This window comes from Bicyclus anynana, chromosome 2 (genome assembly GCF_947172395.1).
Source record: "Bicyclus anynana chromosome 2, ilBicAnyn1.1, whole genome shotgun sequence".
Taxonomy (NCBI): Eukaryota; Metazoa; Arthropoda; class Insecta; order Lepidoptera; family Nymphalidae; genus Bicyclus; species Bicyclus anynana.
In genome coordinates, this window is record NC_069084.1 from 11,924,347 (window position 1) to 11,939,513 (window position 15,167).

Below are 15,167 nucleotides of genomic sequence, written 5' to 3' on the forward strand. Positions count from 1 at the left end.
AAAGGAAAAACATCTGGAAATATAATAAATCTTGAAATTTCAACATTAAGGAAAATGGAAGAAAATTCATTTTAATTATAAGAACTTCCAATTCAGTAACTCAACAATAATGTTTTAAGAAAAAGATGTAAATTAATGAGTTATAAGAGCTTCCGATTTATTACCTGGTTGAATTTTGCAATTCAATGTTTATCTGATTTTTAAACAAATGATGAATGATGAAATAAGTATCACAAATTTCATTTTTTTTTTAAATACTACAACATCTTTTTTGTGCTCGTAAACTCTTGTCGACTTTTCTGATCACTATAATGTAATATTAAACAAATTAGTACACAAATGAAGTAGCACTTTGTGTACTACTAAATCAATCATCTTGAATAACTTTTAAAGTAATTATTAATTCTGTATCAATACCTCGAACCTAGGCCTTCACAGCTGAGCACTATCTTACGCAACCTACCAACTAATAAAGTCATTTAAATCTAATAATTGAAATGATTTCTAATAATTTAATGAAAGATTTACTAATTAGTCTACATAATGAAACCGAAGGACAAACTAAAAGGGATAATCCTTATATTTAAACTTACAAAATAAAAAAAAAAACTAAAATATGACGTATACTTTGTAACTACGTTTATATTCCAAATTAAATTTTCCTAACGAGGAATGGAAAATCGACTTTTCCTCAGCGATCAAAAAAAACTTTCCGAGCTAGATTGGTGAAAATTGAGTTAGCCAATCTGAGACTTCACAGACATGAATACTCGTATGTCTATGTATGTATAATATTGAAAATCTTCTCATGTGAATCGTCTCGTGGTGATTAGAGCAGAATGCTAACAAACCTTGATCATACCATTTCGCAGGCTTGAACAAATAAACTTCCGATTATGTGAACCGCTCTGTTTTTAACAAGAGTATAAAACGTGCCACGAAAAAAGTACCCCAATAAGAATGACACGACAAAAGACCCCGTTTATCTAGCAACTATACTACTAATGTATTTTTTATAAAATATTTGAACATTTATTCATCATCATCATCATCATCATCATCATCATCATCCTATGTTCTTATATATACCGTATATATAAGAAAATAGGCTGATGTTTTTGGAAAGGGCAAAGCCCAGGCCACCTTTTTCATTTAAGACAGGGGAAATTGGAGTTAGAACAACATAATATATAGATAGCTATATATATATATATACATAGATATCACCACACTGGTCCAACTTTGTGGACCTAAAACTGGTTTGTCCGATGGATAAATTTATTTATTTTGAGTAATCCCACCTCCACCACAATGATAATCTTCATAATATTCATCTTAATATTGTGATCATTCGAGATATAAAATAGTATCCATTATTTCCAATAAGTACAAGATTACAATTAAATGTTTTGCATTATTACAAAGAAAACTTTCAAATAATATGTTGTTGCTTTTTTTTTCAGAATTCATATTGTTATGATTAATTAAATCGTCAGCGTTCTTTTTACTTCAATCCATCTCTGAGTGCCTACTGTAAAAGCATGTTTAATGTTACCGTTAAACAAGTTCTTTTATTTGATTTTTTTTGGCTTCAGGGTTCATTGCCTTATATGAAAATGAAATGAAAATTATTTTGTACTACGAGTTGTACGAACACAATAGAAATTGATGATTAGCCTTACCATAGACAACTTATTATCTAGCTTACAGAAACCTTTTCACGAGAGTTCAAGTTTACCTTAGCCAATTTTTCCACGAAACTCAAAGTATTAAAACTGTTTACCGCGGTCGAATGCAAGCGCTAGCCGCCAGGTGTATTAAGTCCCCGTCAATCCGAAACGATCACATATGCATAGAAAATTTCTGCGTTGTTCGATGTGTTATTCGGCACTTTTCGTGATAAATTAACTTTGATATGACTTGATATTTGATTTTATTTGATATTTGAACTTGGTTAGATCGACTCTGCGACTTACTGAAGTGCTGGCGAAAACCGTTATCTAATGTTTGGTAAGCAAGCTGTTCTCCAACATCTGGGCGAGTCGACGGCATCGAAAGCTGTTTGCTCTTGATTGCCTCGTTTCGGTTGTGAAGGCCTGATGTAGAAATAAAGGAATTTATCGATTTCTCTTAAACAACTATAATACACTCCAACATTCCATTCCCGTGGTATTTTCCCAATCACCTACTAAGGTAAGACAGCCCAGTGGAATATACCTGTCCACACCATTTAAGTAATTTTACGTATGATCTGCGTACCAGGGCGGTATAGCCAGTCGAGATGCTTCAAAGACTCCGCCTAATGCTAGGCATTGACGATCAAGTATACCCACGTTTTCTGCAGCGCTGTCCGAAGACGAAGACGTTTAATGTATGCGTCAAGTCGAGCCGTCATGCACGCAGCGACGAACACACGATCAGCTATAGCCGTGGGTGCCGCAAACGTGGATATACTTGATCGTCAATGGCTAGCATAATAAATACGCGCTTTGTATTTATATGGGACGACATGCTGGAATTATAACTTGTCTCTAGGCAATTTTCTGTTTCTATACCCAAATTGTTAGTTCCTAATATTACATCATATAATACTAAGGGACAATGATGTAATGAAGTCTCGTACGATTATGTTCAACATATAATTCGTCTCAGACGACAGACAGATATTTGATGATGAAAACGATTATTATTATCTCGATAGAAACTGCTTTCTCAAGATGGTAGGAGTCTACAAAAATAGACTTGAATTTCCAATTACAGTTTACATTTAACAAAGTGCTTGAGACCTAAAATGATTTATTGAGCTTAATAATTAGTGACTAATCAATATTCTGATTCGATCAGGCAGAGATACTCCTAACATAGCTCGTTCGATCGCCCGCTGTGTGACTCTGAGCCTTCTTATGAGGTCTATAGTTAGCGACCAAGTCTCATAACCATAGGTCATCACTGGCAACACGCACTGTTCGAAGATTTTGTCTTCAGGCACTGAGGAATTTCGCACGAAAAATGTCACGAAGTTTCCCGAATGCAACCCAGCCGAGTTGTGTGCATTTTAAGAAATTAAATATCACGTGTCTCAAACGGTGTAGGATAAACATCGTGAGGAAACCTGCTTATCAGAGAATTTTCTTAATTCTCTGCGTGTGTGAAGTCTTTCAATCCAGCGTGGACTGTTGGCCTAACCCCTCTCATTCTGAGAGGAGACTCGAGCTTAGCAGTGATCCGAACACTGGTTGATTAGTATAAAAAAAATATATTATATGTTGTTTAAAGTGACTCCAATGTGTATATAAAATCACTATGTGTATAAAGTTTCATGATTTTAGTAAAGTTTTGTACCTAAATCTTTCTACAACCATATTACATTCTTCCTACACACTAGGCACAATAAATAGAAGCTGGTGTAACTAATGGGTTACAATAAACATTTTTTACAATAAGTAATGTATGCATAAATAACTAATGGTTGCAACAACACAACACGGCCGTGAAGTTATTTTTAAAATATCCAATATCCGTTAGCAAATAAGACAGCTTTGGGGAAACTATGTGGGATACGTCACCGGACCTCACGTCCTATATTGTTTTGTATTTACATAAACAAAATATTATACCTATTCTCTATTGTTTATTATTATATTAATAGAATGATATTATCAATTCGCGGTCTTCGTACGCGTGAAATTCAGTTTTCACAAATCCCGGGAACCGCGGATTTTTACGGGATGAAAGTAGCCTATGTGTTAATCCAGAATAAAATCTATTTTCATTCCAAATTTCAGCCAAATTGCTTCAGTAACTGCAGCGTAAAAGAGGAACAAACATTCTTACACACACACACACACACACTTACACACTTACACACTTTCACACTTACACACAAACTTTCGAATTTATAATATTAATAGAAAGTAGGATATAAATAGAATACTATTTATATTGATAATATTTCTACTGCGATTAGACTTTTATACCTCATAACTTCCGATTTTGAATATTCCTTTTTTGTTTGAAAAAGTATAGTTCCAGATTGGTTCCATTTAATTTTCATGAAAATTCATTCAGTAATTCTGTGTTACGATGAACGTCATACAGGCAGTCACCGTACCCATGTTATTCGAAAAACTCTTTACTACTGTTAATTAATGTCGACTTTCAAACTATTGTCAATTTGGAGACTTCGACCCAGCAAATAACTGAAGTTGTCTCCATTCTAATACAGAGTCTCAGTATACTAATTAAAGAACATAATATAAAAATATATTTAAATGTTATCGCCGCGTTTGTCGCTTTTAAATTTACATGTTAATAAATAGTATAGGAAATAGTAGTCTGTGACAGATATGACGTCGCTCGATCTAGTGTCGGCTTCAGTGTGCTCGTGGCGTTCGAGCCTTCCACATCTCTTGTTGTGTAATTCTTTATGGGTTACTTGGGATAGGCGGAAAAGGGGAGTGTTAGTCGACTGTCAAAGGATCCTTTAATCCTACACACATCGTTCACAAGTACGTGACTTCACTTAAGGTCATTCTCTGCCATTCTAGGGTCTTATTTTGGTTACAGTTTGATTTGTTATTTAAGTTGTCCTGACAAGTGTTGTGAATCATAACCTTTGTTTGACATTAGTTTTCTTATATTTGTAATCACCTTTGAGTCCTATAATATATAGCTTTACAATTTGTGTTTTTCTTGTTGCTATTATTCAAAGAATACATGATACTCGTCTGTACAAATAATTTCTAATGAATACAAGCAAAAATTGGTAAGGAAAATGTCATAAATTTATTTTTAGTATTTTTCCCGTTCAAATATGTATTTGTTAAGAGTTGATTATGTCAAAACGAACACATTGTTCAACATTCCAATGGGAGGAAATTCAAGGAAATACGTGTGAGAAGTACAAAAGGAAATCTTTTTGTTTAAGACAAGGTATCGTTATGTAGGTAGGTTTGTAACCTCAATAGCTCAATGCTAAAGAAGCCTCATCACTGAGAGGTTGTGGTTTGATACCTACTGGACTATTATACTAAAAACTAGTGGGCACGACACCCACTGTAGCTTAGCAAATTCGTCCATAACACTCGCGATGCCCCGCGCGCACGACTTCATACCCACGCAGTCCTTTCCTCTGCCCCGCGCGCACGATCTCACACCCGCGCAGTCCTTTCCTCCCGTCGCCCGCAAATCATGGGAGTGTCATCAATGAACTTGCCAAACTATCGTTTTCAGTTAGTTAGTCTTATTACCCTACACCAACCTTAACCTGGACCCAACCCAACCCCTACCCTACCCTACCCCCAAAATCGGTTCATTGGTCTCGAGATTTGCACTTAGGAACAAATTCAATTTTTATAATATTGATAAAACTTGGTTACTCAATTACGACTCAACGGCTAAATAGATTTTGACGTAATTGTACGTTACGTAATTTTGACGTAAAAATAAAAAAAAACGACTTAATATCAGTGCCTTGCGGTTTACACTCTTGTATAATACAAGAGTGTAAACCGCAAGGCACTGATATTAAGTTGTTTCCAATAGACATCACGTTTTCTGTAAGTTGATCCCAACTAGGGTCTGACAGTTAAATTATACAATGAATTAGATTCTATCACAGAAGGAAATTTCCGTCCGTTTGTATTTTATATTGACACCTTCGTCAAAAGCTTATAACTTTTGTGATTTAAACCTAAACCTCAATCACCAGTGCTATGATATTACACTTTATCTTCAGAAACAGTGTGATGTGTTAACACTTATAAATTATAGTCCGGTCAAATTATACCAAAAAATAAGAGTAAAGTTACCTAAATTCCCACCAAGCTGAAAATCGGTAAGATTGTTTAAAATATAATTAAAAACAATATTTGAAAGTTTCCCATCCCAGGAAAAAAAAATTTAAGGTCAAAGGTCAAAAAAATGAGATTTTCGCGATTTTTAGCAATTTATTAGGTCCTCGCGCGTGAGTGCATATACAGATATTTCATCATCATCAATAACCACCCATATTCTGCTCACTGCTGAGCACGAATCTCCTCTATGAGAGGTTACCAGTACAGTAGACTTCACACACGTACAGAATTAAGAAATTTCTCAGGTATACAGGTTTCCTCACAAGGTTTTTCCTTCACCGTTTGAGACACGTGATATTTAATTTCTTAAAATGCACACAACTGAAAAGTTGGAGGTGCATGCCACGGACCGGCACCAACGCCCTCCAGAACCGGAGGCAGAGTTCATATCCACTGAGCTACAAACATTTAAATAAATTAAAAAAAACTCGAAAAAAGTCCATAAAATGCATTAATAGCATACAAATGTTCCAGCAATTTACAAAGAACTGCGATTTATCACAAGTGAATGTTTTTTTAGATACAGTGTTCTTCCATGGTACATGGTACATATACATGGTACCCAGGTCCCCGTAATATCAGTCACAATGCGTACATAATATACCTATATTAAAAAACTAGCGGACGCCCACGACTTCGTCCGCGTGGAATTCAGTTTTTCAGAAATCCCGCTGGAACCATGGATTTTTCCGTGATGAAAAGTAGCCTATATGTTAATCCAGAGTAAAATCTATTTCCATTCCAAATTTCAGCCAAATCGCTTCAGTAGCCGCAGTGTAAAAGAGGAACAAACATACACACTTACACACAAACTTTCGCCTTTATAATATTAGTGTGACAGTGTGATGTCAAAAATCAAAATCAAAATCAAAATTCATTTATTTCAAGTAGGCTCAATTTACAGCACTTTTGACACGTCAGTTGACTATTTGTCGAGATTTCTACCACCGGTTCGGAAGGCAGGTTCTGCTGAGAAGATACCGGCAAGAAACTCAACAGTTGCTCTTTTGAAAAAGTCATACAGTACTATAATTTACAATTGATAACAATTACAATTTCTTATAGTTTTACTTCCTGTGTGATGGTGGAAGCTGATCCAATGGCCTCCAAGCACCTTCATCGTTAAGGAACTCGTCAATAGTGTAGTAACCTCGACTAAGTAAATGTTTTTTAACACATTGCTTAAAGTTGTGCATTGGCAAGTCCATCACAGTCTTGGGGATCTTGTAATAGAAGAGTACACCTAAACCTACAAAAGATTTTTTAACTCTTTGGAGACGATACGCAGAAATAACTAATTTATGCCCGTGTCTAGTAAGACATGGGTTTAAATCTCCTTTTCGTTTATACAAATTAATATTTTCTCTTACATAGACTATACTGCTAAATATATATTGAGAGGCTACTGTGTGATGTGATTTACTAAATACAAGTAGGTACAATATAACGTCTTTGGAACGTATATGCGAGTAGTACTTAATGAAATCGCCTACACCACTTTACACCATTTATTTTGTAAATGGGATTCGTTCCGCCAGATCGCAATCTTATCATATTAATTTTACACAAAGTGCGCCGAAACTACACAGATACAAGCAATTTCCATATTAACGATAACATTATCTCATCATATCAATACAAATGTTTAGATATTTTTAGATATTATCTCGACCATCCTAGGCCTATACTCACCACGACTAGGGTTGCCAACTGTACTATAAGATACAGTATTGTACTATATACTGTTAATGAAATATATAATACGCAAAAATACTATGTTTTCAACACTGAAATCAAACAAACAAAATTTTCATTTTAAAACTCTATAAATTAGTTTTTGTCTGATGCAATAAGCATCTAGCCTATCTTGTCTATCATATTGAATAACAAATTTTTAAACCAACAAATGAAAATAAAAATATCTTTTGGTTTTTAAAAATTAAAAAATTAAATGTTAAAAAGCAACTGACACTCTCATTTCAGACAAATAAATTTTAAAAAATGCAACAAGTGTAAATAAAAATAGATTTTTTTAAATAAATGTCGATTTTTTGCTTATTCCTTAAAATACTATATTTCATTTAAGCGTGCTATATTTTTATTAGCTATAGCTGAAAAAATGTTGGCAACCATATCTCCCATATACATATCTCGAGAAAAACGAATGATTTAATCAAAAACATTGGTCTCTTTCTTCTCACCGTTCGAATCGAATCGAATGTAATATTTTTCCATTCTACCGCTATTGGGCGACATAAAATGTTGTGGTGTGCATCCTAAGCCTAACGGTCACTATTATTATAATCCCGCCAATCCGCATTGGAACATCGTGGTGAGTCTGATCTCCAACTCTTCTGTCATACAAAAAGATAAGTCGGGCTCTGGTAAAGTCTAGTTTAAATTGGTTAGTTGTTGATTCTGGTTCATTTCGGCGAGTTTACTTGGATGTTGATACATCAATGTTGCAAACATGTGAAATGAGTTTACAATTTTATATTGTCAAGTTAAAATTCGAAATGGATTTGCAATTTAACATTGTAGAATCAACATCTCCCGAGGATCCTTTTGTGACGTAATCAAATACAAATTTTGCATAGTTATGGTTTAGTATGTAAAAACTCAATAAAAGTGGAAAACTTTAGAATGATGTACAATGCACGTATTGTGTTTGTTTAATACCTTGTTTGTGGTACAAATCTGTTTGGTTTCGGATCTTGTCTTGATCGGAATTAGTCAATCTCTAGTTTAGGTTTCGAGTTTCGAGTCGGGTTATGTTTATACTGTGTTGTTCTGGTGTCAGTCGGTCTCGGTCTTATAGGACAGTCGTTATACGGGTGACTTAGCCAGAGTAAAGCGACTTAGCTGTCTGACGGCTGACGGAGGTAGTCTGCGCCAGCAAATGAGCCTTTTATAGTATTCCACTGTTGGAAGGCTCTTTATCCGTTCCGTCACAGTTTTATAGGTTTCGAGTTCCGAGTCTTGTTATGCTTATACTGTGTTTTTCTGGTCTCAGTCTTATAAGACAGTCGTTATACGGATGACTTAGCCGCCTGACGGCTGTCGGAGGTAGTCTGCGCCAGCAGCTGAGCCTTCTATAGCCTTCCACTGTTAAGTTGGAAGGTTCCTTATCCGTTCCGTCATAGTGTTATAGGTTTCGAGTTCCGAGTCGGGTTATGTTTATACTGTGTTTTTTTAGTCTCGGTCGGTCTCGGTCTTATAGGATAGTCGTTATAAGGATGACTTAGCCGTCTGTCGGCTCACGGAGGTAGTCTGCGCCAGCAGCTGAGCCTTCTGTAGCCTTCGACTGTTGAGTTGGAAGGTTCCTTATCCGTTCCGTCATAGTTTATATAGGTTTCGAGTTCCGAGTCGGGTTATGTTTATACTGTGTTTTTTAGTCTCGGTCGGTTTCGGTCTTAGGACAGTCGTTATACGGATGACTTAGCCGTCTGAGGGCTGTCGGAGTTAGCAGCTGAGCCTTCTATAGCCTTCCACGGTTGATTTGGAAGGTTCCTTATCCGCTCTGTCACAGTTTTATAGGTTTCGAGTTCTGAGTGGGGAAATTAAAATGAAGAAAGAAATGGAACTCTTAAAAAAACCAATAAAACACAATTGAAAACTCCAATTATTTTTTTTAGTTCATGAAAAGTCCAATAAAAGTCCTACTCCATACTTAAATGATGTACGGTACAATTCAATTACGACACGCCCTGAATTACTTGTGAATAAAACGGCACTTAGCGTCTGAATTTTGTATGAGTTACGTTTGCGCAATTTACGCTGTCATAAATTCTTCGGATACAATGTAATAATCCTTACCTACATAAAAGTGAGTCGATTAGCGTCACTTGTAAGTCTACTTATTTCAATATTACATAATGCGTAACGTTTTTCAGACAATGAAGGATCAAAAAGTTTGAAAATAGGGTTATCGGTAGATTACCTGACTTTTTGTAAATTTCAGCCAAATCAGCTTAATAGATTCAGCGCGCAATGTAATATCGCATTTGTTAATGTAGTGTTGTAATTTGACGGCCTCCGTGGAGCAGTGGTAAGCGCGGTGGATTAACAAAACGGAGGTCCTGGGTTCGATCCCTTCAAGGAGGCTTCGGCCGTAGCTAGTTACCACCCTACCGGCAAAGACCGCCAAGCGATTTAGCGTTCCGGTACGATGTCGTGTAGAAACCGAAAGGATTTTCATCGTCCTCCTAACAAGTTAGCCCGCTTCCATCTTAGACTGCATCATCACCAGGTGAGATTGTAGTCAAACTTGTAAAGAATTAAAAAAAAATTGCTTTGGTTGTAGTTGTGTGTTTGTGTGTAAACGAACGTTAGTTTAATAGAAATATATAGAGTGTGACATCGGAACGAATATATATAAAAAACCGTTGCTTTGCAACCCTTCACGGGCTGATATTTTTTATATTAAATACACTCGCGGTTGGCTGCAACCATGCCTCATGGTCAGCGAGGATATGGATACAGCTTATGGTGGAACCGCTTGCCTAGAAAGTGCCTATTATTGACTGATGATACCCATTCCAAGATAGAAAACAAAACGGAACTTGAAAAGCCATTCCATAACCTAGTAGTGTGAATAAGGAACAGAGACTCACACACCAATGCACATGTCCAACGCCTGTCTGCACATTATTACGAGTACGTACCTACTAGGGGAGCCCGGGATGCTAAATTTGCCGTTACTAAAGTGTCATGGGAATCGATTAGATTTGGTAGATTAGTTGATACAAAGAATAAATGGTTATATACTTTGTTCGCTTTCAGCGGTGGGGAAAAACAGCTACAGACTTCATCATCATCAAATCATCAGAAACATGAGCGATTATTCAGGAGATTATTTTATTCAAATAAGTAAAAAATTAACCGCGCTCGTGGCTCGATAACAGAAATATAAGGGTTTTATTTTGTAACCTTAGAACCCTCCTATTACATTACGCTCAAATCGTCAGATTTTCGAAATGCGCGCCTTTTAGTCAGCTCACCTAATAACTTAATTTGACGTGCTGGTTGAGTATTTCTGAAGTTAGTTTTTTTTTTATTGCCCTAAATGTACCCTATATTGAGGGCTGCTATTTTACTTGGTGGAGGTACTAAACAACGTCCAAGGTATACTTTCTTATGTTCATCTGACGCGCTCGAATAACTGCAAAAATCCCCTCTTCGGCTCCCTTACTATATATACCTACTAGAACCAAAACAAAACCGCAATCATAAAATAGAACATATAATATCTAATAACTGACATTTCTCAAAGCCCTTAAAGAGGGAAATCTCATAAAGTTGCCAATAATATTGACGTCAAGCGATATATCTCATCTTTAGCCGATTTACTGAGGAAGTAGCAAGCATTAAACTGGATAAACAGTAAATTAGGACAATTTATACTAGGAAAATTTTATTTCTGTTATATTATCTATACAAATGTGTGTTGTGTTGTGTTGCACTATGGTTAGGCTTAATTTAAATGTGTTGTTTGTTGAATAATAAATAAATAAATAAAATAAATAAATAAATAAATAAATAAATAAATACTAATACCGATCTACACTAAGGTTGTAAGTAGGTAAAGTTTGTGAGGTTGTAAAGGGTTGTTTTTACGACCTCCGTGGCGCAGTGGTATGCGCGGTGGATTTACAGGAAGGAGGTCCTGGGTTCAATCTCCGCCTGTGCCGATTGGGGTTTTCTTAATTGGTACATGTCTGGCTGGTGGGAGGCTTCGGCCGTGGCTAATTACGACTCTACCGGCAAAGACGTACCGCCAAGCGATTAAGCTATTAATTTCATCCTACGCCTAACAAGTTAGCTTGGTTCCATGTTAGATTGCATCATCACTTACACATCAGATGAGATTGCAGTCAAGGGCTAACTTGTAAAGAATACAAAAAAATCTATTTTGCAAATTTTAAAAAGCCTCTTCATTTCTAAGTGCGCATTATTTTGCGCTAGATTTTGTCCCCGCATCCCCTCGGGAACGCTGGGCGTTGGATATTAATATTATAATGCTGAAAAGTTTGTTTTCTTTCTGAAAACTTTTCAGCTTTTTAATACGAATAATTCAGCTTTAACTTATCTAAACAATTTTTCAATTCGAAGTAATGATTCGAATTGAAAAATTATTATTGTGTTGAATAGTCCATTTATCGAGGAATTACCTATATTTAGTATGTATAACATCATATAACAAAATGCTACGGCAGTACGACTTATAGGAGTAAGTATCTGTCAATATCAATGAAAAATGTTACCATAACATTAAAAATTATGAAGGAAAAATTAAGAAAAATATGACGGAAGTGTTCACCTTCAAAATTTAATAAGGGTTCCTTGTGGAATACAGAACCCTAAAAAGCAGCTGAGCTAAACTGAGGCCTACGGTTTCACTCGCAAAAAATCAGAAGGCAGAAGCAGAGTAGATGGGCGGAACGACTCTCTAAGGGCATCTCTGAGACTGACCTCGGCTTAGAGGGCCGTTCGGGAAGAGTGTTTTGGCCTGAATGTATCAGTCCGAGCGCCCACGAGATCGTGAGTTAAAACTAAGTCTGGGTGCCCCAGATAATAGAGCTGCCTCGTTAGTTCAGCGGTTAGTTGGTCTGGCAGTGGATCATAAGGTCCTATTTTTGAGTCCTGACTCGCATAATAAAATCGCATTTCATCCGCGTAGTTACATAGGGATAAAACATAGCCTATGACTCTTCCTAAGGTGGCTTTCTATTGGTAAAAGTATTTTCAAAATCGGCTTAATAGATCCAGAGATTGCCCCCTACACCCTGACAAACTTTACCTCTTATTAGTATAGATTGATTTCATAACTCGTTAGGTATATTAAGAAGGTAATTAGTATACATAATACCTACCTACATATTATAAAGTTTATACCAAGGAAATGTAATTAAATGAAATCCGTCCCTGTTATTATCATTAACATCTGGTATAATAGTCAACATTATAAGTTAACAAAAAAAATAGAATACATTTTATTACAGATTGTGTAATAATAAATACTAAAGATAATATCTAAAAAACATTGTGGAAAACATACTTGTCTGATTAATACCTAATCAGTCATTGTCGCTGGTCTCTGATCTCGCTCCAGAGTGAGAGGAAAGAAAATGAAATCTTTTTAGCAAAAAAATGTAACCGACTTCAAAATCACTAAAATAATCTAAAAAGCGAAAAATAACATCGTATGAGCTACTTTAATAATTAAAGCCATTTCTGAAAGAACCACGGGATAGAACTGTCTTTATCTATACTAATAATATAAAGCTGAAGAGTTTGTTTGATTGATTGAACGCGCTAATCTCAGGAACTACTGGTCCGATTTGAAAAATTCTTTCAGTGTTAGATAGCCCATTTATCGAGGATGGCTATGGGCTATATTTTATTCCCGCATTCCTAAGGGAACGGGAACCACGCGGGTGTAACCGCGCGGCGTCAGCTAGTATCCTATAAGTTAATGATTTAATCTTCTTTAGATAATTTATCACTGTGTTGGCACCGCCTTCAAAGTGATCAGAAGGTAGCACATACGATGTTATTTTTCGCTTTTAACTTTATTTTTGTGATTTTGAAGTTGGTTCAAATTTTTTTAAAAACAATTTATTTTTCTGTTTTTAGTGTGTCCTAGCATTTAATTTTCATAGAAATCGGCTTAGTAATTTTGTGTTAAAATGAAATTAACGTAATGGCCCATATGGGAAATTTGGTTATTTTCATTTTAACACAAAATTACTGAACCGATTTTCATGAAAATTAAATGAGACCAATCTGGAAGTATACTCTTTCAAACAAAAAGAAAACTCCTCCTTTTTTTGAAGTCGGTTAAAAATATTAATTAAAAAATTACATATTACTAATAAAACAAAATAAGGCTAAAATTTAAGCTAAAAATCGCGTTAAATATTTATGATGTATGTTTAAAGCATTTCTTATTATTTATAATTTTTACAAGGTATTAATTATTTATTAGTTTGGTTATTTATATTTGTATTATAAGTTTGTATTATTAGTTTGGTTATTTATATTTGTATTATAAGTTAATAGTTACAGTAATTAAATTTTGATTATTTACTGAGAAATTTAGTGGCGATGAATCAAAAATTCATGGACTATTTCAATTTCATTTTTAACGATACCTCAAAATGCCTTTAAAACATTATTTATTTAAAATTTAAATAATTTTAAATAACTTTTGCAATATAATAAGTATAAAAATATAATAAATACTCACCCAAAAACAGGCAAAAAAAACCCAACAATGAAATCACTTGAAGTATTTCTAATTAAATAGAAAACGCCGATAACAGAAACTTCAGATTTTATATCATTATTATTTTCATACACGAAAATTATTTTCCAAAAATTTTCAAACCATGACAGAAACCTTATCGAGAGGTAAGTAAACGATCTGTAGGACACGTCCACGCGGGAAATGAGATCGAGCAAACTGCCAATTTCCATACAATCTCAGAAGTGAGGAGCCCAAATTCATACCTTAACAGCCTTATTGCTGCAATATTATACTATTGAGCCTTGGGGATGTTTTGGTAACATAAATGATACTCTATTTATAAACATTCGTTCGATTTTGAACTTTCTTTTGTTAAAATTGCTGAATTTTATAGAGAATTTATTTTGGCTACGTAGCTTTTGGCTTAAAATCACCATTGTAAAACTAATTTTAGTACATATTTCAACTGTCATAAACATAACTAAGAACCCAGTATAGGATTGTAATTGCTCTGGCATTTTTACAGTACAATAATCACGTAATCTTAACCAGTCTTTTTTTATCTAAATATATAAAAGCGAAATGTCACGAAATCTCGAAGACCGCTAAGAACGGATTTTTCGACAGGGCCGGATTAAGGTGGTCGAAGGGCGGACGAAGAAGAAGCGCTTAGCTAGTCTTCAATTGTACAAAAGGATTATAATCCATTGGCCTGACGAATCCATTGGCAATGACGATGTAAACAAATAATAATGTTCATTGCAATTTTACGAACGTAATTTGTTTATTTATTTAGTCTACCTCGGACTCGTACGGACGTTATTTTTACTCAACTATATTTGTTTAACTACTTACTTACCATGTGAACTTCGCACCCATCTTAAATGTTTCTCCCACTTCAAATTCTACTCCCGCTAACTTAAGCAGCGTGGTGGGATAAAGCACCAATTCCTTTCTATGTAGCAGGGTTTCTTAAACTGTCGGCTTTCGGCTCCACGAACGTCTGTTAAAATTTCCAAATGACAGCGAACCCCTTACTAACTAATGAAACACCCCCCCCCCCT

At 35.2% G+C, this 15,167-nt stretch overlaps 1 protein-coding gene across 1 annotated transcript in view; it reads right to left on the reverse strand.

Annotated features, from left to right (window-relative positions):
• Positions 1 to 14,307, reverse strand: part of LOC112045299 (orexin/Hypocretin receptor type 1-like) — a 53,157-nt gene extending 38,850 nt beyond the window's left edge. Inside the window, exon 1 of the mRNA XM_052888092.1 lies at positions 14,104 to 14,307. The gene's annotated coding sequence lies outside the window, so the exon portion shown is untranslated. The remainder of the gene's footprint in view (positions 1 to 14,103) is intronic.
• Between the last annotated feature and the right edge of the window lie 860 nt (positions 14,308 to 15,167).